This window comes from Dreissena polymorpha, chromosome 5, assembly GCF_020536995.1.
Source record: "Dreissena polymorpha isolate Duluth1 chromosome 5, UMN_Dpol_1.0, whole genome shotgun sequence".
Classification (NCBI taxonomy): domain Eukaryota; kingdom Metazoa; phylum Mollusca; class Bivalvia; order Myida; family Dreissenidae; genus Dreissena; species Dreissena polymorpha.
In genome coordinates, this window is record NC_068359.1 from 30,450,986 (window position 1) to 30,476,936 (window position 25,951).

Consider the following 25,951-nt stretch of genomic DNA (forward strand, 5'->3'; position numbering starts at 1 on the left):
AAATGTCCTTTTAAATATATATAAATATCTAGTCGAGAAAAGCACCTTTTATTATATACGAGCCCCATCGTTCGAAAATTAATCTCACGCCATATGCGACCAGCGTAGCTCCAGACCAGCTTCGCAGTGCAGTCTGGAAAGGAGCTTCCCTGTTCTCTATAAAGTCAGGCAAGGTTTTATGGTCTCATTAGCGGAAAGGGTAGCTCCTGACCAGACAGCGTTAATGCACAGACCGCTCAAGAGCTGAGCTGGACGCATCTGGAATAAGACCCATTTTATGTCATATCATTGTAACGATGAATCTATGACTTTTTAATGGGGAATCAACGAAGACTATTGAAACTTGTCTGACAAATTGAAATAAAGATGTTGTTATTTCTTGTTTCTTTGATGTACGAACTGCAGTTACTCGGTACAGCGGATGATTGATTAATTCCTGTAAACCAATCATTCACAAAACGAATTCACATTTTATATTTTATATGTGCTCTCATTCATTAAAAAAAGAATGCGAATTATTGTTAACACCATCACCTTAGCGCTGAAGGAAACTACCGCCAAGAGTAACATTTCCCACCCGTTTTATCAAAACGTATTCGATATCAAGATGGAGAAAAGAGAGCAGTATAATTTCAGCTTCAGTTACACATCACAGTTTTGTTGTTGTGCATACATTTCATTATTGCCATATAATGATACATACATTCATATAATATTTAAAATTCGTGCAACATACTCGTGCAGGAAAACAAAATGTGCAGGGATCAATAATTATCTAAGAGTAAGCAAGGTCATGTTTTCTGTATTTCACGTGAATGGCCGGGCTAATCTTTATGATATTAACGCGCGGTAAGGTTGGCAAAAAAGCATTGTATTATGCTTATATGCTAATAAAAGTTGTTGTTGTTGTTGTTGTTGTTGTAACGGTCAAGAATGAAGCGATGACCACCTTTGTCTCTCTGGGACATGTGAAAGTCCAATGATTTAGTGTTCACACATTGAAGTGAAAAGATGTCGAACAATTACCTTCGACCATGCTGAAAAAGACAAACAAAACTATGTCAACTTACAAACGGTCGGTTCACAGCATCTAACTTGCATACGTGTTATACATATATTCCTTCATGTGTATAGGAGTGTCTGAATAACGAAAACTTGAAGCTTATACTATGCAAGAGTCATTTATTTGTGGAATGTTCGAGTGGATACATATTAATCAAGAAGTGAGGTGACCATTAATCGGTGTATGTGTCAGTCATTAAAAATAAGAACATTTATACTTTTTACGTAATTTATAACATATTTACTATTTTTATAACATGGATATAAAAAAAAATCATAAATAATACGGACACAATTGTCATGCATATTATAATTGATACTACTAATTAATGGTTTAATTAAATCCAATAAGAAAATCGTACATTATTCTTAACTGTCACAATTCGAGAATGTATTTATTCGTGCAATACAATAATCGATTGAAGAATTTACTTACTATCTTAATTAACTATTGTTTCCTAGTCGAGATCCTTAAATGTCCATTCCATAGAAGCGTTTTCCTGCACGAGCGGCCGATGGAACAAAAACGATGGCATTGAAATGGCGATTTAGAGATTGCAAGTAATGCATTGAAAGAGGTAACAATTACACTGCTGGAACGACTGGCGGGCGTAAAACTCAATACTTAAAAATGTTTAAAGGTCAGTTATGAAAACATCATAGTTTTTATTACATCAAGAGAAAGGACAGTACTACTTATATAAAATAACCTAGTGCATACAATGCAATATAGTTTAAAGTCAAACTGGTGTATCCACTAAGACTTTTTATTGTCAATAAATAGTCAAATGCTAAAACCTCACTTTACTTCATCGGAAAACGCAATCCTGCATTTCCATAATTTTCACACGAGCCATACAGAAGAAGACTTTTTTGTAAAGCTATACAGCACACTATTGCTAGTCAATTAAGCCATCTGTTAATGCAATGGTGTAAACATTTTATTGATAACTAATTGTCTATTTCGCGTCGTTTTTTATATTGTTTACACATACGAAAATTCAATTGCTTCATTCGCGCCTACTAGCGGGACATTTTCTCAAGATTCCATTGGACAATTTCAAATTTCAAGAAAGGTCCACATGGGTTAGACAGCAACGCCAAAATAATGTTTATATATTGCTGTGAGCAAAGAGGAGAAGATAAAACAGTGTCCGTTTATTATAATTTGCAGATTTATGTTACATTTTCAGAAAGGCTACTTACTGACGCGTGTATGCATATTTGTTCGTCGTTGGGCGATCAGAAAATAGATGTTTATGTCGTAACCAGGAAGATTAATGAACTGAAAACGCTACAACGTCCGTCAATCGCATGTTTACACTCTGGCTGGCCTGGTTTTCGTACACAATCATGAATGAGTGCCATTGAACTTATCTGATATTCGCGATCAATCGGTCAATGAGTAACATGAATTTATGTTTAAGCGTTTAATACCCCCATTAAAGATTCAAGTCTGCCTTTAGGTCACACATTTTTCAGTTTACATACAGGTCGGTTGAATCCTTTTCGGATAAACATGTCAGTTTAAATTTGTTTCGCATTAATCTTTTTGTATTTATACATTTCTCATCAAGGATTATTAGGTTCTTTACATTGCTAAATTTAAACATTTGTTTACAAAGTCTGTGTATCGGTACTAGTATATTTGAGTACATGTGGGGTTTGAATGGAGTTGATAATGTTAGGAACGGGAAAAGGATAAATTAATTGGTGATTATACCATCCGGATAGTACCACAGAGTGTACATAATATAGATGATGCCATTTACACGCTTCAAAAATGCATAACAATATATGAACAAGTTATTGATTCTTTAAAATTCAAACTGTAATGATAACTCTTACAATGTTCTTATCAAATTGTATTGATAACACATGTCTACACAATATTCATTCTTATCAGCATTTTCCATTGGGTAATGGTGGTCTTCAAACAAATAAGGGAATGCGCGAAAAGCCAATCAAATCGTCTGTTAGTTTAAACATCCGTGATTGTATAGCTGTAAGCAGGATGCTTTTACGGAAAACCGCATAAAAAACGTAACATCTAGAGAATATGTTGAATAACTTGGGATTTATATAACATGTTGACAAGTTAATTAGTTTAAAAACACTATAATGAATCATGTCGCAAGTGACCACATACCTCAAACGCAGCTGGAATTGGTCACAAATCTGTCTCAGTAATTGATGATTAAATACAGCAGTGTACGTTCTTGTTTTAGTTTTAAATACATATGCTTATATTATAAATTTTCTTTGTCATGAACAAGATGAACATGATTGTAGGAAGATCACAGATTGTTAAAAAATCCCAATTTAATTCTAATAAACTGAATATTTATTTAAATATGTAATGTATGTAACCATTTCAATCTAATGAAATAGCAAGAAAAAGAAGAACTGGTTATATAGAAAGAACATTTGGCATATATAACGGCAAAGAAGAACACGAGGTTTTGATATCATAAGGTGTTTATTAAAACATATTTTTAATGACTAGATCTACAGCAAATAATCAAAGATATGGTCAAAAGAATAAACCAGATTTGATTGGACGATCAAATTGCAACTGCACAACAGAAGGAAAATCTCATTTCACGGACAACCACAGGTCATATTTTACATCGTTATCAACCGGTTTCGTAGAATAAGGCGTTCATAAGCGAAATAAACGAGTGCCTACCAATCAAACTGACCTGAATTTCGGTATAAAAGTATGTGTGGTTAATGGTCATCAGCGGGGTGTGTTCCCTGAAGGTTTACATTAAGCAACATGTTAATTAGTTGATATTATTTTTTCCTCTCCCGTTACATTACTTTAAAAAGTTCATATTTTCAGTATATTCGGTAATAAAATTTTGCGATGTGAAATCGAAAGTACATCGCGAAAATATGTGACATAACGGTATACACACTATAAATAACGCAAGTAGATTGATAATTGTATATATAAAAAATATACAATTCACTTCGCATGCACAATTTGCATTCCTTGGTTGACAACGTGACGATGATGATCAATCTACTTGCGTTATTTATAGTTAACTGGTTGTTACCTGGTACCTGCACCCAGTAAAATTTATTACCGAATATACTGAAAATATGAAAACTTAACAACTTTTTTCAAGTAATGAAATACACCAGTCGTGATATTTTAATCAATATAAACTAATAATTGTAAAAAATACGGTATTTTAGAACTTTTGGAACGCGAAAAAATGTGTAATTCTTGTATTTGTTTTGTCGACACTTATTATATCAAAGGCAATGTCCGCAATCAAAATATAGGCTAAGTCGTCAGACATAAGAGAGTACGACGCAGATTGTTTTTTCGAACATGGAAATTACTGTCTCATGACCGCGTCGCACAGGTGAAACAACGTGACCGCTTAGCACAAGTGAAACCTGAATTTTGGCATGAAATATTCTCACCGATGGCCGCTTACGACATGTGAAAGTTAAACTCAGGTAAAAATCAAGACCTATTTTTCGTCGTGTTGAATCAACATCGACCTTTTATGTAAGGTAACCTCTATACTCAGGTGACCGCTTAGTCAGGTTTGCCTGTACATATCATTTAATATAAGATGAAGTCTGTTTATTGTAGCCATTTATTAAAGTCAACGAAGCATGTTCGGGTTTCCTCGGTAGTTTTTTTTTAAATGTTTATGAAACCCTTCGCGATGAGGGATCAAAGCAGCTATGGCGAAGTGTGTATGACCCGCGTTCTGGGAAAACTGTGCTTAATGCATGTGCCTTAAGTGTCTTCACAGATTGGCATGTGTTTTCACAGAACGAGGCTCATATGTAGTCCTCAGGGCGATCAGGAAGCCCCTGGTTTGAACCCTACTAAGGAGCGTTCTCAATATTTCCACAAACAACACCAGCTATTTGTTCTCCCCACAAAACGGAATCTCAAGTGTTTCAAACTTTCGTCTTTCGATTGAAATAAAAGTCAATTGGTTTAAACTAAAATTTAGGTCAAGTTCTTCCTTTTTCGGCCGGACAACGCTTGAATTACATAAGTTAAAACATGAAGCGGAGTAAATGACATGGATTAACGTTTTATAAATTATGAAAACATAAAAGTACATTTAAAATCACTGTCACGTTGACGTCACCCAATACGAGACAATTAAACCCAAACCAATTAACTAACCGTGCTTGTAATTACACGTTAAACATTCAGTTTCCGGTTGATCTGACCGTGAGTTTGATTCCGGAATAAGTCGTGACACTTCGACAGATATTCTATTTTTAGTTCCGCGTTATAGACCACCCATCTCGTTATCTACCACTGGATTCGAAACGCTACGAGCGATCTGTATTAGAATCTCAAAATGTGTCCTAAAATTTAAAAAAAATCGACACGTCAATTATACGCGGATTGATTGGTCTCAATTTAACACTCACAATATAACTTTAAACTACCCGGTGCAAAACACTTCAGTTATCACTAATGGTGTGTTGTATAAATAGAGAATAATAGGTTGGTGACGTGGATGGAGAATGGTTATCTGGCAAGTCGGAGGTTCGGCTCACCTGATAAGATCCTCCGACGAGCCAGATAACCATTCTCCATCCACGTCACCAACCTATTATTCTATTTATCCTGTCACATTCGTTGAAATGTTTCTAAAATATCTAGTTTTCGAGTATTTTGTGTTTAAATATTTAATATGAAAAACACGCGCGAACAAAAACATTGTTACGTCACGTCATGCAAAACGCTTAGGCTAGCTTCCATCTTGTTAAACAACAAAGAAATCGAGTCAATCGTTATTAATTCAATACACAAAGACGAAATTATGATGTTAAAATAATAATGTTTAAACAAACAGTGCTTTACATGTATTTTGTTGTTTTTTTAATTGAAAACAAGTATATTTTATTAATAGAAAATAGTACAGGCGTGCGCATGCGCGGAGAGCAACTGTCGGATATTCGAGGTCACGTGGTCATCTAGCCTAATATCTTTTGGGATATTAGGTTACCTGGCCATCGGGCTGATTAAAAGGCATATGTGACAGGATTATCAGGTATATCTACCTTCACTCATTGACCGATGTTGGTAATTCCCCCGTTTGTTGTTTCTTTTTATCAAATAAACCCGTGATTGACTGTCATAGAGCTTATTTTTTCACGTGCCTCTCTTTCAGTCCTGTGACCGGATATTTATATTCCGCAGGCAGACGTGATTGGTATTAATTACATCCGGATGGCATTCGCCTCGTCCCCTTTTCGTACCAAAGTCGAGAACCATTGAAACGCCCAGAAGGAAGAAATTACCAGGGTGATCATTCTCGCTGTTTTCATATTTCACGCTCGATATTGAATATGCCCATGATGTGTCTATAACATTATCGATTTTGAACTTGGCCCATAAATATAAAAAAAATCACATGACAAGCATTGTAAACCAAATTTTAGTATGTGAATACTAAAAATAATATACATCTGCCATTTTAATCGATGGTTGAAGACGTTATAGTTAGTCCCCAAGATGTGTAGGGAATGAATATATAGACTGGTAAAGATATATTTGAGCTCCAGTCTCGGAAAACAGGCTTTAATGGACGTGCGCAAAGTGTCGTCCCAGATTAGCTTTTGTAGTCCGCATGTGCTAATCAGGAACGACACTTTCTGTTGTTATTGCTGTCATTAAACGGAGGTCTCTTCTTCGAGAAAATTCAATTAAAGCGGAACTTGTCGTTCCTGATTAGCCCGTGCGGACAGCATAGGTTAATCTCGGACAACACGTTACGCATATGTATAAAACCCAGTTTACCTAGGGTAAGGCACATTTCTGTGTGAGTGTTCAGTATTGTAATCATATTAATAATCAAAATGACAAGCAGTACAAGGATCAAGGTGCAAAGCAAAGGATTTAAGGTTCATTCCGAGGTTTGAACTATTTTTATCCGTCAATAGATATAACGCTGTTTTTATTCATAATCAGACATTCATTTACGACCTTTCCGTTCGGTACTTTATCTGCATTTGATTTCAATATGAATCCCATATGTATGCAAATATACTCGTACATGATATATAAAACTTCCTTAGCAATGTTTGAAATTTTAGCAATGTATAGAAATACATAAATAATCATCTTCTAGCCATAACTGCCTTGGATATTTTGATGAGGAATATTTTAAACAAAAATATGAGCGCCCAGTTATTGTGTACGTAACGAATATAAACTGATATGATTATCCGAAAAGCAATAAAGGAGACGCTAACTGTATATAAACGACATATCTTCACATCCACTCAAATAAAGAGAATGCATTTCTAAAGGCAGACTGGCGGCTTTAAAGGGACACTTTCAAAGATCTGTGCATGTTTTGAGTGTGTCATTTGATGCATTAATTTGATAAATGTAAACATTGTAACTAAATGGCTTCAGTATTAAACAAAAATATATAATTAAAGAAAGAAAAAAAGTAATCCACAACTGGGATCGAAACACTGATCATTGGAGTAAAAATCTAGCGTTCAAATCACGCGGACTTCCGTGTTGATATGAAGTATGACGTATTTTAAACTATATATAAGCAATCCCCGAAATATCACAACAAATAACGATAACAACTGAACTCTCCCAATTAGTCAATCGTTTCGCGTTTGTAACGCGATATAATTTTCAGGTTTTTTAATCGTCAAAAGATGCATATAATGGATATTTAAGAGCATGGTAAATGTAAATATTATTACTACAACGAAAATAAGCAAATCTGAAGCATTTTTTTACAATTTTGTCAATTTACCAAAACGTGTCCCTTCAATAGAGCTTTAATGCGCTTAAAAAAATGAATGCATATTCGTTAATGACCGATTTTTCAAAACTTCAGTACAGTTCTATGGCACTCATTCATGACTTTATAACGAAACAAGGCCACCCTTAGAGTGTATACTGTTCAACAAGAGATTGACACGCGTCGTTTTTTTTAACTTAATATATCTTCCTGGTTTCGATGTAAACTAAATTGTTTGTCTCGCCCTACGACAAACATTCATGCTTTAATACATTATCAGTCAATTCAAAATCAATTAGTAGATCTACTGCAATTATAAAATGTGGTCCGTAAGATACCTATATATTTTTATATTGATAGGGCGTTCAATTGCAAACGATTCAAGTCTCACATTGGGTAAATTCTGGCCTGGTTGTTTGCCTGGGGTACCGATAGTGTACAAGCTAAAGGACATGAGTTGGGAGTAGAGATGTTCATTTGTAAATTTGTCTCATCGGGCGACGTTGAAACACCTGTCGCCGAGATATGGATGTAGATGCTCAGAAGGTGAGCAATATGTGGAGAGACTCGCTAACAACTGAGACGCAATTAGGGAGCTGGTCGGCGGACTTTGTCCCAGAGGGTACCACAGGCGAAAAAAAAAGATTGGATGAAATTTGTCTCATACGTCAAAACTAGTTGGCCTTGTGTGCGTGTGTGCGTGTGTGTGCTATATTAGTAAGTGGATCTTATTAGTGTTGGTACGCCTTTACTCAGAGAGGGATTAAATGCCTTAAGCTTCACCGACAAGAAGAAGAGGAAGTTATACATTCCTAAACAATGTACATAGTTATTAGCATTATTAATTGAGTTATGGTGGTTTACAGACACATAAGGGAATATCCGCAAATCCAATCACATCGTCTGTCTCAATGAGATGTCTTCGGTTACATAGCTGTAAGCAAGATGCTTTCGATGAAAAAAGTCTAAAAATTGCATGTGCACACTTGATGCGAAATACGTCCAAAACTTCTTGTTATAATATGGTCTTGGTCATGGAAACACCGACAAAATAAACAGCGACAGAAAGCCTGCAAACGTGGAGGACGACAAAATAGAAAGTAGTTTGGAATTCAGTTGACAGGTAACAGGACCATGGATCATACATTGTACGCCACTTTGTTATTTGTTTTTCGTCACATATGTTTAAAGTGTCGATGCTTTTCTACATTCGAGAGAATATTATATAAATTATTTAGTTCCTGTGCGGATAGCGGATTTAATAGAAATTCGACATCAAATACTCTCCATGCATAGGAATTGCGCTTGCAGCTGCTAGGTACAGAGCAGCGCTTAACGAAAGACCGATTTCCATTAGTCAATGCAACATTAGGAACAGAAACAGTAATAAGACTTTTGATCGGATACAAGAAAAAAAAGATCCAATGCCAATTACATAACACTTATTCTGAACAAGGAAATGCGCATCTAGCAGCATAAAGGTATCGCGTTCATAGCTCTGCTGTTTCATAATTCCCATAATTTCACAGTTGAATTTAAGGAAATTGCAGGAAATACAAGGAGATACAATGAGAATATTGGCAGGCCAATCATAAAGGAATTTGCGTCACCTTTATCGGAATTCATCGACATTTTTGGGTTATATTTTTTTGGATTCCCGATGCAAAGTCATCGCCGAGTTAGCGTTATTAAACCTCAGACGCCATTTCAAGTTTTAAAAACAGGGGGATTATATTATACTTAATTTGAGATTATCTTGATAGCTGCAAGAATAATGCATCTAACTTTTAAGCCGGGAGGAACTGCTTCGTTTTTGTGATACTTTTCTTCAAATAATATTTAGTTATTAGTCACTTTAGCTTGTTTTATTTATATCCGTTAGCTATTTTGATCATGATATCAGTTAAAATGTATAATATGTGAACGTGAGAATATAAATATGAGCATACTTAAACATTTCGAATTTCAAGGTGAAAACTACAAAATTAATCATTAAATGCACTGTAAATTCTTTTCATTTTATTGACAACCACTGGTCACATTTTTCATCGTTATCAACCGGTTTCGGGGAATAAGGTTGTCATAAGTGAAATAAACGAACGTCCACCAATCAAACTGAACTGAATTTCGGTATAAAGGTATCTGTGGTTTATGGCAATCAGCAGGGTGTGTTCACTGAAGGTTTGCATTAAGCAAAATCCTAAATAGTTGATATTTCGTCCTATCCCATCTCTTCAAATCAGGGATAAGAAGTCATTTTTATGTTACTGTAAGTTACGAGGAGTAGAGCAAACAGTGTCCGTTCAATATAATATGCAGATTCTATTGAGAGATTGTGTGGACATGTCCGGGTAACAGTGCATGTAAAAGACATTGAGTCTTAAAGCTTTAGTTAATGATGTTTGTGAACAGTAATGAACTTCTAGTCTAATCGTTTAAGGACCAACATAATTTTCTGTTCATAACTCCACACGAGATCGAGATTGGGTGTTTAGAATGTATGTTTACCTGATATAATTATGCGGAATCTTCAAAATAAATTACGTTAAAGTATGAAACATGTTTTGAGTTACTATCGCTGGTTAAATGACCGTTCACTAACATACGTTTGTAGTAATGACTTTTTGTGTATCATAAAAATAGAATGAAAAACATTGAAAAGGTCCACTTTGAGTATAATCTCTCAAAAGGTAAAGGCATGGGTGTGTTGTCTTATTATGATACTAGACTCATCTACAGCCGACTTTGACATTTAATCCCCGATCATTTGAATATCATTCGGCCGTTAAAATTCGGCGCAGTATGCAGTCACGGCAATTTGGCTGATTTCTCTTTAAGGTGTCAATTTATAATCCTGGGCGGAGAGGAGAAAGCTTGGGATTAATATTGTGCTCAGGAAAATTCCGTGGTCTGATTCGAACTAGGGACCTTCCGGTTCCTAGACCAGAATCCTTCCACTAGACCACGGAACAACTCTTCGCCTTATCGTAGGATTAGATCGAAGTGATCGAATTTTTCTTGTAGAAGTGAGAAAATGATTAAAAACTACAAGCGAAATTTCAAAAAAAAAATATATATCCGGTGTACTGTACTCACTTTTTAAGTTGTATGATAATCTTGTTATAGTTCTAAGGTCCTATTTTCGAAGTATTAAAAAATAATAATGTATTGTCAATACTGACCCAGTCCTAAATTATTTATATTTGCGCCTCAAGTTCGGCAAACGATTAACAAAAATCGATTGACGATAAATACTGAAAGCTGCATGATATTACCGTTCCTTCTGAAAGTTTCAATTGAACCAATTTTACCGGAGCTATTTGTAAGACAAAGTACATAAAATGCTACCATAAGCAACTGCAAATAATATAGAACGGACACTGTATGCTCTATTACTCTTAAAACACAGCAATTTACCGATTTTATGTTTGGTGTTGCTGTCTCAACCTTGTTTTGACCTTTGTAATTGTCCAAAGCAATCTAGAACAAACATGTATCGAAACAAGTCCCAATGGAATTAAGAAAATGTTGCATTTTTTAAATGAATTTTAAAAGATAAAACGTGATATCAACAAAATAATCAGTCAATTGCATATTGTATTTTACTGTAAAGCGTTAAAGGGACCGTTAACCGCGATTGACGAAAAAAGAAAAGTTCTAAAATACCGTATTTTGTACAATTATTAGTTTATATTGATTAAAATATCACGACAGGTATATTACATTACTTGAAAAAAAGTTCATATTTTCAGTATATTCGGTAATAAAATTTCGCGATGTACTTTCGATTTCACATCGCGAAATTTTATTACCGAATATACTGAAAATATGAACTTTTAGGTGACATAACGATATACATACTATAAATAACGCAAGTAGATTGATCATTTTATATGTACAATATATACAATTCACTTCGCATGCACAATTTGCATTCCTGTGTTAACCACGTGACGATGATGATCAATCTACTTGCGTTAGTTATTGTTAACTTGTAGTCCCTGGTACCTGTACACAGTTATATTTATTACCGAATATACTGACAATACGAAAACTTAACAACTTTTTTCAAGTTATGTAATATACTAGTCGTGATATTTTCATCAATACAAACTAATAATTGTAAAACTTTAAGGTATTTTAGAACTTTTCTTTTTTCGTCAATCGCGGTTGACGGTCCCTTTAACAATATTCTAATTCTGTAATGGCTCATGTGAACATTGACCCATTTATGCCTAGCGTCTAGAAAAAAACCTTGGCATACAGCGTAGACCCAGATGCATCATGCAGTGTCTCATCAGGGTCTTCACTGTTTGCTTAAAGGAATTTCTGTAAGAAATATTCTAAAAATAGAAATAAATATACTAACCATCCCTAATTTTTGAAATAAATTGATCCAATTTAGAAGGATGGGAGAGTCCACTAGGCATTATGGGTTAAAGGAATGCAGCATTGCGATTTGCAATGAAGTTAACTGAGTGTTCTGCATTGATTTGTTTTATATCCAATGAATTGCGGATATACCAGTTTTTCTCACAACTCTGAAAAACAAAACAGCTTGTGTGTGCACCTTTATATTTGACACATTGTCAACACCAGAGTGTTTATTAACAGAACAGAACATAACATAATAGTTTATTTTTTACTTAACAACCTTATGGCAATATGCGTACTATGCTTTATATGTTTTATATTTAATCGTTCCTTATTCTGATATAATAAACAAAGGTCTTTTAATTTTTTACCTTTAAACATTTAAAAAAAATTGAGTTTTACGTAAACTGTCATTCTGTCCGTGTCTAAATCGTTACATGAACAAGTCCGTTAAATCTCAGGTTAGTACGATTATTAAATTCCACCGCTTCGCACATTCAAATATCAAAACAACGATAAACACAAAATCTGAAGCAACTTTGCATGTGTCATGCAAAAACATACACCAACTATCACCGAACATACGAGATGCTCGTTGTTAAAATATTTGTTGTTCAATAGTCTTATTGCATTTCCTGATAATTTTCTTTAAAACAGCTCTATAATCAGCATCGGTAAATGTTCTGCTAGACTTTTTATGAGAATAATTGGAAACGCAAGGCTATAAATACAGACAAATGATCATGATCAGCTAGTTGTGCACTTCCTGGTTCAAGATCGGTGCTGAGGCAACTAGATTGTCTATTGAAAACTCGCCTGCTTATTCTATCTACAGCGTCCAATCAAAAGTCGTGTAGCTGTTTCTGTCAATAATGTAGAATTGACCAATGTAAACGAGCCTTTCGTTAAGCCTGGTTTTTCGTATATAACAGCATCAAGAGCCATGCATACAAATTGTTTTAAGGGCTATTTTTTGTTTCGATCAGTCGCAAGAAAACACTTCTGTCGAATGATCTTTTAAAGGGATCTTTTCACGGTTTGGTAAATTGACAAAATTGAAAAAAATTGTGTCATTTTCGCAAATTTTCGTTTTAGTTATGATATTTGTGAGGAAACAGTATTACTGAACATTTACCATAGTCCAATATAACCATTATATGTATCTTTTGACGATTTGAAAACTTAAAAATTATAAAGCGTTGCAACGCGAAACGATTGAATAATTTGGAGAGTTCTGTTGTTGTCGTTTAAATTTACGAAATTATGAAGATTGCTTATATAAGGTATAAAATACTTATTTTGTGTATACTCGGCGGAATAGCCGAGAGGGCTAATGCGTTTTAACTTCAGACTAACTCCAGGACTCCGGGGGTCTCTGGTTCGAGCCCTGGTACCGGTTACTTTTTTTCCCTTGTTTTAATTTTATTCTTGATTTTTTACTGGAGCTTTTAAGATCCAATGTTTACATTTATCAATATAAAGCATTTAATGACAAACTTCAAAATATGCCAAAATCAAAATTTAAGGCAGACAATCAGGAAACAATAGTTTGGTCATAATTAAATTCTTTAATCTTATGGAAAATTGTTAGTTTAAACCTATTTATTTTAGCTCGATTGCATAGAAAGATTAGGCTTATTTGAAAGACTCTCGAGTCCGTTTCCTGGGACTAGAACCAGTACTTGGTGTCTCTGAGGGAGATCTAAAGAAAGCTGCTACAGTTGGGATCAAACCCGTGACGACCCGGATGCTATGCGGACACCATATGTATGTATGTATGTATGTATGTATGTATGTATGTATGTATGTATGTATGTATGTATGTATGTATGTATGTATGTATGTATGTATGTATGTATGTATGTATGTATGTATGTATGTATGTATGTATGTATGTATGTATGTATGTATGTATGTATGTATGTATGTATGTATGTATGTATGTATGTATGTATGTATGTATGTATGTATGTATGTATGTATGTATGTATGTATGTGCATGTATTTCTTTTAACCTTGCAGTCAAGGATAACCCATGAAAGTGCAAGCACTTATTTCCAATGGGGTCTCTTGTTTTGTTTTGTTTTTGCTGAAGAGACAGCAAGCAGAAGAGAAAGTATTAAGATACAAGAAATCCGGGTGCGATACCCTAGCTCTTTGCGAATAGATCCCTTGGTTAGTGAATCCGGCTTATGTGCGACAATTGATGTCTTCGGGTTTTAATGCAGCATATAATAACATATTTATATGAATTGCTATGTAATTTTGCATTTTTAGACAGAAGTAAATGACCAGAAAAAGAAAATATATGACATATATTGGTTATTTGCAATTAAAACTTTACATAAAAACCGTCTTGATATCATACGTTGACATAATAAGCATGTCTTCGCCAAAAAATGTGTTCAGTTGTTATATGTATTTCTTTACAAAATAAATGTCAGTTTTTAAAAGTTGATTGCTGTTCAACATATGTAAATTAGTTGTCTTTACTTGATAAGAAATAGATTTTTGACAGAAGTGAATATTTTGGGGGAAACAAATTAAATGTACGGATGTCTTCAAAAGTGCAACCAGTTACGAGTCATTGTTTTAAAGTGCATTAAAATATATGAGATTGTAAAATTTATGTTGTTTAAATGTCTTAATTAAAAACAATTTATTATATACTTAAGCTAAAACTATTCTTTACCAGTTTAGTTGTGTACTTTAGTTCAAAATTAAATGTGAAATATCTAAACAAATAGCGTAATAATTGAAAAACCATTTACGAGACAGTAATATAATTTAAGAACAAATACACGTACTAGTATTACTACTAGGAATAATTATGTTAAGGACTTAAAGGAGGGTTATATTTAACTGAAAATATAACTTTTATTACAATGAGATGATTTGTTTCGTCATTTTTACGATTTGATCGTATCTGTAAACCATTTACGAGCCACCAGTTACGAGTCACGAAACATGGCAAAAATGTCTTTTACTCATTATTTCCAGTCAATACAATATTTTCGGATAAATAACGTCATATTTGAGTAATATATGACGTCAGAACATAAGATCGACCATTGTCTTGAACGTAGTTTCCAAAATAGAAAAATAACGCAGGTTTGTTTTATTATGTTTTAATGTGATTTTCATATTTATATCTGGATTATATTTGATATTTTTTGTATTTAAACACATTATATGAAAAAATGTAAAGAAACATGAAAGATTTAATAATGTTTATTAAAAATAATTGCCTATTATATCTTGTGTCCCGTAAATGGTAATTTTGTCCAGTAACTAGTTAAGTTTTGATGCAATTATACTGTTTATTGAACGTTTACAACAGATTTTTTCATGTTTACATGTACATGCAAGGGAAATTTTATGATAATGCAATACAATTTTTCAATTATCATGTTACAAATTGACGTATTTATAGCAATAATAAGAAAAATGTAAATGACATACTATTTCTTTTACTGGTTTAATTAAAACTCGAATTTTGAGTTAACTGTCACAGATGTACTCATACAAATTTGGATTTAAGTCACAAATATACAATTGATTCATAAAATAAACGAACATAACAAATAGTTAAAACTTTATTTTTCTCTAAAAATATTGTGTTAATGTCGTACTTAAGGCGGATCGAGTGTGGTTCTTTTACGTGCTCAGTGTATAGCACCGATACACGCGATAATTACCTGACTTTCATAACAGTACATCTGTAGTTGGGTAGGACACACTTAAAGCATTACTGAAATTTCCAGTGCCCCGGCCAGGAATTGAATCGGGGACTTATGGAATGGTAGAGCAGTGTGTTACCACTAGACCACCGCACCACCATATCCACTAAGCAACGGTAAATTTTTTGAAGATATGTATCTAGTCAGAGAATTTCAATGTTCAAGATAACCTTGTTATTGCCTCTTGGTTAAATGTTCTTTATGTTCTTTATGTTCTTTATGTTCTTTATGTTTTGAGGATTATGTTATATACATCTGTATGTCTGTTTATTTTGTGTTTTAAAGGATGGTATTGTAATATTGCTTGCTGTTACAAGACGTTTTATGGATGACGGTGTTCATCGATCTATAGAGACTTAAAGTAAATACATACACAGAAAAACGAAGAAATAAGACAGAGCCATTAAGATCAAATACACATTATCCGATGCGACACGATTTTACCAATCTCGAACAGCAATCTACGTTTAGTTTAATTTATAAATAAGGTCATCAAATGTACAAGTATTGCAAGTCCGTGAACAAACGGGAAAACAAAATGTGAAGCGATTAATAATTAGTTCAGAGTAGGCTAAAAGGTCATGTTTTCTGTACTTCAAGTGAATGGTTGGGCTTATCTTTATGACAGTTAACGCTTGCGCTGTTCGCTTGTAACGTTCAAGAATGAGGTGAAAACCACCGTAGTCTATATGGGACAAGTATGTCAACTTACAAACGGTCGTTTCACAGCATCTAACTCGCATACTTGTAATATATATTCCTGCATGTGAATAGGAGTGTCTGAATAACGAAAACTTGAAGCGTATACTATGGAAGAGTCATTTATTTTGGAATGTTCAAGTGGATACATATTAATCAAGAAGTGATATGACCAATTATCGGTGTATGTGTCAGTCATTAAAATTAAGAAAATTTAGACTTTTTACCTAATTTATAATAGATTAACTGTTTTATGACATAGATATAAACACATTTTAATTTTCATAAATAATATGGACAAAAATGTCACATATATTATAATTGATACTACTAATTCATGGTTTAATTAAATCCAAAAAGACAATCGTAAGTTATTCTCAACTGTCACAATTCAAGCATTTATTTATTCGTACTGTTCAATAATCTATTGAAGAATTTAAGTCTTAGTAAACTATTGTTTCCTGGTCGAGTGAAATAGAAATGTTCATTCCATAGAAGCGTTGTCCTGCACGAGCGACTAATGATGGCGTTGAAATAGCGATTTAGAGATGGCAAGTAATGCAATTATAGAGGTCACGATTGCACTGCTGGAACGACGGCTGTAGTAAAACTGAATTGTTAAAAGTGCTTAAAGGTCAATAATGAAAACACCATAATTTTATTTTATCAAGAGAAGGGACAGTAATACTTATAATATATGAAATAACATAGTGCACATAGTACAAAATAGTTTAAAGTGAAGCTGGTGTATCCGCTATATAAGCCGTGTTATTAAATAGTTTAATGCTAAATACTCACTTTACTTATTCGGAAAACGCAATCCTTCATTTTTATATTTTTTATATGGGCCAACCCAGAAGAAGAATTTTGTTAACACTATACAGCACAATATAGATAGCCAATCAAACTAGCTGTAAATGGAATGGGGTTTAGTTGATAACTAGTTGTCTATTTCGCGTAGGTCGAGAAAGATTAAACCTGTGTTCGACAGCAACGCCAAAAATAATATTAATATATTGCTGTGAGCTATGAGGAAAAGAGCGAACAGTATCCGTTTATTATAATTTGCAGATTTATGTTAACTTTTCAGAAGAGCTACTTACGGACACGTGTATGCATATTTGTTCGTCGTTGGGCGAGCACAAGATTGAAGTTTATGTCGTAACCAGGAAGATAAATGAGCTGAAAACGCTACAACGTCCGTCAATCACATGTTAACACTCCAAGACTGGCCTGGTATTCGTACACAATCATGAATGAGTGCCATTGAACTAATCTGAACTTCGCGATAAATCGGTCGATGAGGAACACGAATTTATGTTAAAGCGTTTAAAAGCTCCATCAAATATTCAAGTCTTCCTTTAGGGTTAGTTCACTCATTTTTTTCATTTGACATTAAGGTCGGTTTAATCCTTTTCGGATAAACATGACAGTTTAAATTCGTTGCGCACTAATCTTTTTGTATTTATACATTCCTTATTAAGATATAAACGGTAGCTATTGTTAAACAATACGAAAATGGGTATTAGGTTCTTTACGTTGCTAAATTTAAACATTTTTTTACAAAGTCTGTGTATCGGTACTAGTATATTTAAGTACATGTGGGGTTTGAATGGAGTTGATAACGTAAGGAACGAGAAAATAATAAATAAATTGGTGATTATACCATCCGGATAGTACCACAGAGTGCTTTTTGACACAATAATTTGCACTGTACATAATATAAATGATGCCATTTACACGCTTCAAACATGCATAACAATATATGAACAAGTTATTGATTATTTAAAATTCAAACTGTTAAGATAACTCTAACAATGTACTTATCATCAAATTGTATTGATAACACATGTCTACACAATATTCATTCTTATCAGCAATTTTTTCATTTGTAAATGGTGGTCTTCAGACATGCCACGTAAAGCCAATCAAATCGTTTGTCAGTTTGAGACATCTGTGATTGTATAGCTGTAAGTGCCCGTCACCAATCAAATCGTCTGTCAGTTTGAGACATCTGTGATTGTATAGCTGTAAGCAGGATGCTTTCCCGGAAAGTATTTTTAAAAAATTCGGCTTTTCTACTCGCGGACATAATATTATGATGTGTACCTACACATCCTCGAATACCTGTAATGTTGTGGTTTTGGTCATGAAAAAGATGACACAATAAGTTCAAACACCCAACCCATCGACAGAAAAACCGCAAAAGTACAAGTAGACACAATAGGTAGAGGGGTTTGAAATTCAATGGCCAACTGGCTTTCAGGTTATGATAGGTAACAGAGCCATTCGTCACAGGGTTGTTAGTTGTTGTTTTTTTCGTCCGATATATTAAACAATGAAATACTTTTTCTGACAGGAAACTAGTGTATCCCGATAGAGCGAATAGCATTTACGATTATTATATACAAGTTATTTTGTACCTACACGAAAAGCACATTCAAATAAAAATCCTTCATCAGAACATCTCTATGCATAGAAATTGGGTTTGCAGCTGCTAGGTACAGAACATATCTTAATGTAAGACCGATTCCCATTGGTCGATTCAACATTATGAAAAGAAATGGTAAGATCATTTTTATAAGACATGCAGATGTCCAAAAAAATAAAGAGCTTCAATTGGAGGATCCAATGGCATAGCAGTACATGTAGTTCTGAACAAGGAAATACACAAAAAGGATCGTTTATGTATCGTTGTATCGCGTTCATTTGTCTGCTGCTATATCATTAGATTGCAATGAATGTCCTATAAAAAGTATGCTGTAATGCATAGCGCCTAGATTGATGCTGTTTTAAAGTCAATACTAGGAAGTACACAAATGAAATATTGGCTGGCAACTTTCTCATGTAATAATTTGCGTCACCTATATCGGAATTCGTCGACGTATTATGATATGTTCTATATAGAGAGTATGCGATAGATAAGAGGAGGTAACCAATCTATATACGGATACTCTGACTTAACTATTATTTCTTGATTGACTGCCTTAAAAGTTCATTCGATAGAAGCGTTTTCCCGCACAAGTGACTGATCGAAACAAAACATTGCACTTCAATACAGTTTGATTGTATTGGTCTCATGCTCTTGATGCAGTAGCTGTTAGGTACAAAACCAGACTTAATGAAATACCCGTTTTAATTAATTGGTCATTTCTATTTTATTGACAGAAACTGCTACAAGACTTTTGATTGGACGCGATAGCTGTCGATAGCTGTCGATATAATAAGCAGTTTTCAAAAGACAATCTATTTACTCCGTGAACCAGGAAATGCACAACTAGCTAATCAGGTCCATTTATCTGCATTTATATCATTGAGTTTCCAATTATTCCTTCCTATTATGTCCATCGTCAATTGAGTTCTTTTTTCCGAAGTTGAGGCGCAAATATAAATGAGACAAAAAAGAAATATAAATGCTATGTGAAAAGAGGATTTAATGGATGTGCGTAAAGTGTCGCCGCAGATGAGCCTGTGCAGGCTTATCATGGACGACACTTTCCGCCTTAACTTGAGTTTTGCTTAGAAGAGACTTTATTGAAACGAAAATATCATAAAAGCGGAAATTGTCGTCCTTGATTAGCCTATGCGGACTGCACATGCTAATCTGGGACGACACTTTACGCACATGCATTAAACTCCTTTTTCACAGAAGACGACCCAAATGTTTTAGGACTGGGCCAATATTGACAATATTTTTTAATACTTCGAAACAAGGCTATGACCTTAAAAAATATAATAAGATTATCATAAAACTTTAAATAGTGAGTATTGTCAACGGATATATATTTATTTTGAAATTTCGTTTGTAATTTTGAACCATTTTCCCACTTCGACAGGGAAAATTATATCACTTCAATCTAATCCTACAGTAAGGTGAAGAGTGAACCGTGGTCTAATAAAAGAATTCTGGTATAGGAACCGGTAGGTCCATTGTTCGAATCCCGCTCACACCACGGAATTTTCCTAGGCACAATGTTTATCACACACTTGTTCCTCTCCACCCAGGAGTATAAATGGGTACTTGAAAGGAAATCAGCCAATGTGCTGTGGCTGCACATTACGCCGAATTTAAACGGCCGATATATATCCCAATGATTGGGGTGTAAATGTCGGTTGAAGATGAGTCTAGTATCATAATCAGACAACACACCCATGCCTTTACCTTTTTAAGAGATAATACTTAGAGTGAACCTTAACAATGTTTTCATTCTATGTTTATGTTACATTAAAAGTCAACTCTACAAACGCATGTTAGTGAACGGTCATTTAATCAGCGATAGTAACTTAAAACATGTTTCATACTCAGACGTAATTTATTTTGAAGATTCCCGATAATTATTTCAGGTAAAATTACTCCAGGCTAACACACCTTTTAAACACCCAATCTCGATCTCGTGTGGGGTTATGAACAAAAATTTATTTTGGTCAATGAACGCTTTATCTTGAAGTTCATTACAGTTCACAAACATCATAAACTAAATCTTTTAAATTTTAAATAAATTTATATCCTAGTGTCTTTTACGTGCACTGTTACCCGGACATGTCCACACAATCCCTCAATAGAATCTGCATATTATATTGAACGGATACTGTTTGCTCTACTCATCTTAACTTACAGTAACATACCAATGACTTCTTATCCCTGATTGGAAGAGATAGGATAGTACGAAATATGAACTATTTAACATGTTGCTTAATGCAAACCTTCAGAGAACACACCCTGCTGATTGCCATAAACCACAGATACTTTTATACCGAAATTCAGTTCTGTTTGATTGGTGGACGCTCGTTTATTTCACTTATGCCCGCCTTATTCTACGAAACCGGTTGATAACGATGTAAAATGTGACATGTGGTTGTCCATGATGCAAACCTTCAGAGAACACACCCTGCTGATTGCCATAAACCACAGATACTTTTATACCGAAATTCAGTTCTGTTTGATTGGTGGACGCTCGTTTATTTCACTTATGCCCGCCTTATTCTACGAAACCGGTTGATAACGATGTAAAATGTGACATGTGGTTGTCCATGAAATGCATTTAATGATTAGTGTTTTTGTTTTACGTTGAAATTTGAAATGTTCAGATATTCTTATATTTTTATTCTCACGTTCACATAGTTTACAAAAAACCAAAACAGCTAACGGATATAAATAAAAAATCAGTGACTCAAGCCTGAATATTATTTGAAGAAAAGTACCACAAAAAACGAAGCAGTTCCTCCCGGCTCAAGGTTCGATGCACTATTCTTGCAGCAAGCCAAGATAATCTTAAATAAGTATAATAAAATCCCCCTGTTTTACCAATTGAAATGGCGTCTGAAGTTTAACAACGATTTCTGCAAAATCGGCAATGGCTTTGCATCGGGAATCCAAATAATATAACCCAAAAATGTCGACGAAAACCGATAAAGGTGACGCAAATTCTTTTATGATTTACCGGTCAATATTTTTATTTAGTGTTTTTCCCAGGCCATTTTAGCGTGGCGAAAAGCCACGCCGCCCTCCCGGATCGCCACGCTGCCCTTTTCAGAGGCAAATTTCGCCACGCGCCTTTTTTTTTCAAAGGCAAATTTCTCCACGCGCCCTTATCGATAACATCTGTATTGCCTTACGATCTAACTTGGTCCGCAAAATCAGCTTCCTTGATTGTCTGTGACGCTCCGACTGTGCTTGATTTACTCGAGAGACGTCAACGTCTAATCGACTATATTTAATTGAGCAGATTTAATCTATAACAGTGCTCGATTGGTAGGTCTTACTGACTGCTCCAAAGCTGTGAATTAGTCATGCGTGAATGACCCCGTGTCAGTATCAATCGATAATGCCGGAGGCTATGTTATACCAAGCGCACTTTTCGCTCGGCAATGTGTACTCCTCCACGATATAATCACTTCGGGGACTTTTGATGAAAAACTCGATGTTATTCTCGTGGCAATTGTGCTTTGCATGCATTATTCAGTTATTTCAAAACATATATTTTTACGCATAATTACATTTAAAGTCACAAACAAATTTATTCTTTATCGTTTTCGTCTTTAAGATAATTAGATCTAATTATTGAAATAATTACTGAGACGTATACCAATTTAACAAAATGCGAATCGCGTATACGATTTAACGTTGCTATGCGCACCTGTCGCTTACATCATTTGACATTTTATCAACATGGCGGACTATACAGAATTAAATTGTGACTCGGCAAAAATGGCAAATAACGTCGTAAACGATCGAATTAACGAAGGAGATTATACATTAAGAAGGAATGAATGAAATGTATGTGATAATCAACGATGCATAAAAATGTTTTGGATAGCAACAACATTATTTATTTAGATGTATTTGTAATCTACTCGGTGGATGTATGTCACGTTTGCATATTGTTAGCGATCAATTTACTCGCAATGTTATTTTAAACATCTGTCGAGATTATTGTTAGAAAATGGGATAAGACAAACATGGTTTCATTTATATGTTAGTGGATCTGTGTATAATCAGATTCATATGCATATACTGCTTTATTATGTTTGTCGTGCTGTACAGTTAATTGAAACAGCATGGAACTTAAATGTACATTGCAAGGTAAATATATTACTATAAACCATAGTAAGTTAAATACATCTATAACCATTAAATGTGCTTGTTTATATGTTATTTTTTCCACAACTGCTTCTGATGCGATTACATGTTTCCCCGTAATTCAGGTATTCAGGGAACGTTTTTGCCCTTTTTGCCTAAACTGCGCGCTAAAATGCCCTTTTTGAAAGTAATACGCCATGCCCCTTTGCCCTCCTGGGAAAAACACTATTATTGTACCTAGTTTTATTTCATGCAATTTTCTTATAATCATCTGTGAAATTAACATAGTATTCCGGTATGCATTTCATTAAACGTTTTATTAAACATAATTTGCAATGGAATGATAAAACAGCAGACCTATGAACGCGATATCATTATGGTCGTAGATGTGCATTTCCTTGTTGAGAATTAGTATTATGCAATTTCCATATGATCGTCCAATGAAATCTCTTTTTTACACAGATCAAAAGTATTTTTATTGTTACCGTTAGTAATGTTCAAATGACCAATCGAAATCGGTTTTTCACTAAGCGCTGCTCTGTACCTGGCAGATGCAAGCACAATAAATTCCTATGCATGCAGAGTATTTGATGTCGGATTTCTTTTAAATCCGCGACTCGTACAGGAACTAAATAATTTATATAATCTTCTCTCGAATGTAGAAAAGCATCGACGCCTCAAACATATGTGACGAAAACCAAATTACAAAGTTGCGTATAATTTATGATTCATGGTCCTGTTACCTGTCAATTGAATTCTAAACCACAACATATTTTGTTTTCCTCTACGTGTACAGGCTTTCGCATCATTTCGCATCATTTCGCATCAAGTGTACACATGCAATTTGTAGACTTCTTTCATCGAAAGCATCTTGCTTACAGCTATTTAACCGAAGATATCTCATCGAGACAGACGATGTGATTTGCGGATATTCCCTTATGTGTCTGTAAACCACAATAACTCACTGAATAATGCTGATAGCTATAAACATTGTTTAGGAATTTATAACTTCCTATTTTTCTTTTCGGTGGAGCGTAATGGATTGGTTCCCTCCCTGAGATAAGGCGTACCAGCACCAATCAGATCCACTTACTATATAGCACACACACGCACCACGCACGCACACGCACGCACGCACGCGCACGCATGCACACACACACACCGAAGGGCCAACCAGTTTTAACATATGAGACAATTTCATCTAATCCCATTTTCGCCTGTAGTTCCTTCTTGGACAAAGGACGTCGAACAGCTTCCTCGTGGCGTCTCGGTTGTGAGCGAGTCTCTCCACGTCTAGCTCATCTAAACGTCTGCATCCGTGTGTCGGCGAGAAGTGTTCCAATGTCGCCATATGATACAGATCTACTGATGAACATCTCAACGTGGTTGGTTATGAAGGCATTTGATCCAGCTAAGCTGGTTCCTGTCAAATCTCTGCGCAGAGGTTGATATCCTTTTGATTATACATTATCGGTACCACAGGCAGACGACCAGGCCAGAAGTTACCCCGTGTGGGTGTGGGAACGTTGGCAATTGAACGCCCTTTTCATAACAGAAGTATAATTATGTGTATCTTACGGTCCACATTTTCAGTAGAGCTGATAATTGATTTTGACTTGATTGATAATGAATTTAAGCATGCATGTTCGTCGTAGGGCGAGACAAACAATTAAGTTTATATCGTAGCCAGGAAGTTAAATAAGTTAAAAAGAAACGACGCGCGACAATCTATTGGTGAACTTTATACTTTAAAGGGACTGTCAACCACGAATGACAAAAAAAGAAAAGTTCTAAAATACCGTGTTTTTTTACAATTATTAGTTTATATTGATTAAATATAAACTAATTTTTTCAAGTAACATGGTTTTGTCGAAAAAGTAGCGATAATCGTGACAAACTACGTACAAGTCAGCCTTTTAATGGCGTTTGCTGTGTCAAGTTCTGTTGAATTAATATGCTAATAAATCCCGAAATGCTTCCACACCGAGGATTTTAATTGTTTAGGTGCATCGTGAATTTTCTTCTGTGCCATTTTGCACCATCGAAAACGAAAGTAGACTGTAGTACCATATTTTTGTCGAAAAAGTAGCGATAATCGTGACAAACTTCGTACAAGTCAGCCTTTCAAACAGAAAGAAACAATTTAACGAAAAGTATTAGGGCGAAAGAAACAATTACCGCAAAGGAAAGGATAAACTCAAATAAGATCCGGATTCGAAACCGATTAACCAATCACGGTTAGATCCGCGAATCCTCGTTTGGATCCGCGAATCTCGGATATTTCGGATATCCGTTGCAGCCCTAATTGTTATCGTTATTTGTTGCGATATTTCGGGGATTGCGTATGTATACTGTGTAGTATAAAATACGTCGTTACTTCATATCAGCACGGATGTCCGAGTGATTTGAGCGCTAGACTTTTACTCCAGGGATCAGTGGTTCGAGACCAGTTGGGGATTACTTGCTTATTTATTTATTTATTTATTTTTAAATTATACTCTTGTTAAATGCTGCAGCTATTTAGTTACAATGTTTACATTTATCAAATTAATGCATTAATGACACACTTAAAACCTGCCGAAATCTGTGAAAGTGGCCCTTTAAAGTCGCAAATCTGCTTTTAAAAAATGCATTTTCTTTATTTGAGTGGATGTTAATATCGGTGGATTTATAAACAGTTAGCTTATCATTCCTTTCGGATAAACATATCAGTTAATATTCGTCACGTATAC

General features: G+C 34.7%; 2 long non-coding RNA genes across 3 annotated transcripts; one reads left to right on the top strand and one right to left on the bottom strand.

The window, feature by feature from the left end:
- LOC127832484 (uncharacterized) lies at nt 1-17,875 on the bottom strand. Of its 2 annotated transcripts, none has more exons than XR_008026915.1 (3): nt 5,228-5,515; nt 1,499-1,562; nt 1-1,037 (listed from the first exon to the last, which is right to left on the bottom strand). It is a non-coding gene; the product is annotated as an uncharacterized LOC127832484 (long non-coding RNA). The 2 variants fall into 2 exon arrangements; XR_008026916.1 differs by lacking the exon at nt 5,228-5,515 and adding an exon at nt 17,743-17,875 and having other exon boundaries at nt 317-1,037.
- On the top strand, nt 8,228-25,013 carry LOC127832486 (uncharacterized). The gene is made up of 4 exons (XR_008026918.1): nt 8,228-8,949; nt 15,965-16,056; nt 17,730-18,005; nt 24,443-25,013. It is a non-coding gene; the product is annotated as an uncharacterized LOC127832486 (long non-coding RNA).
- Nucleotides 25,014-25,951: the final 938 nt, after the last annotated feature.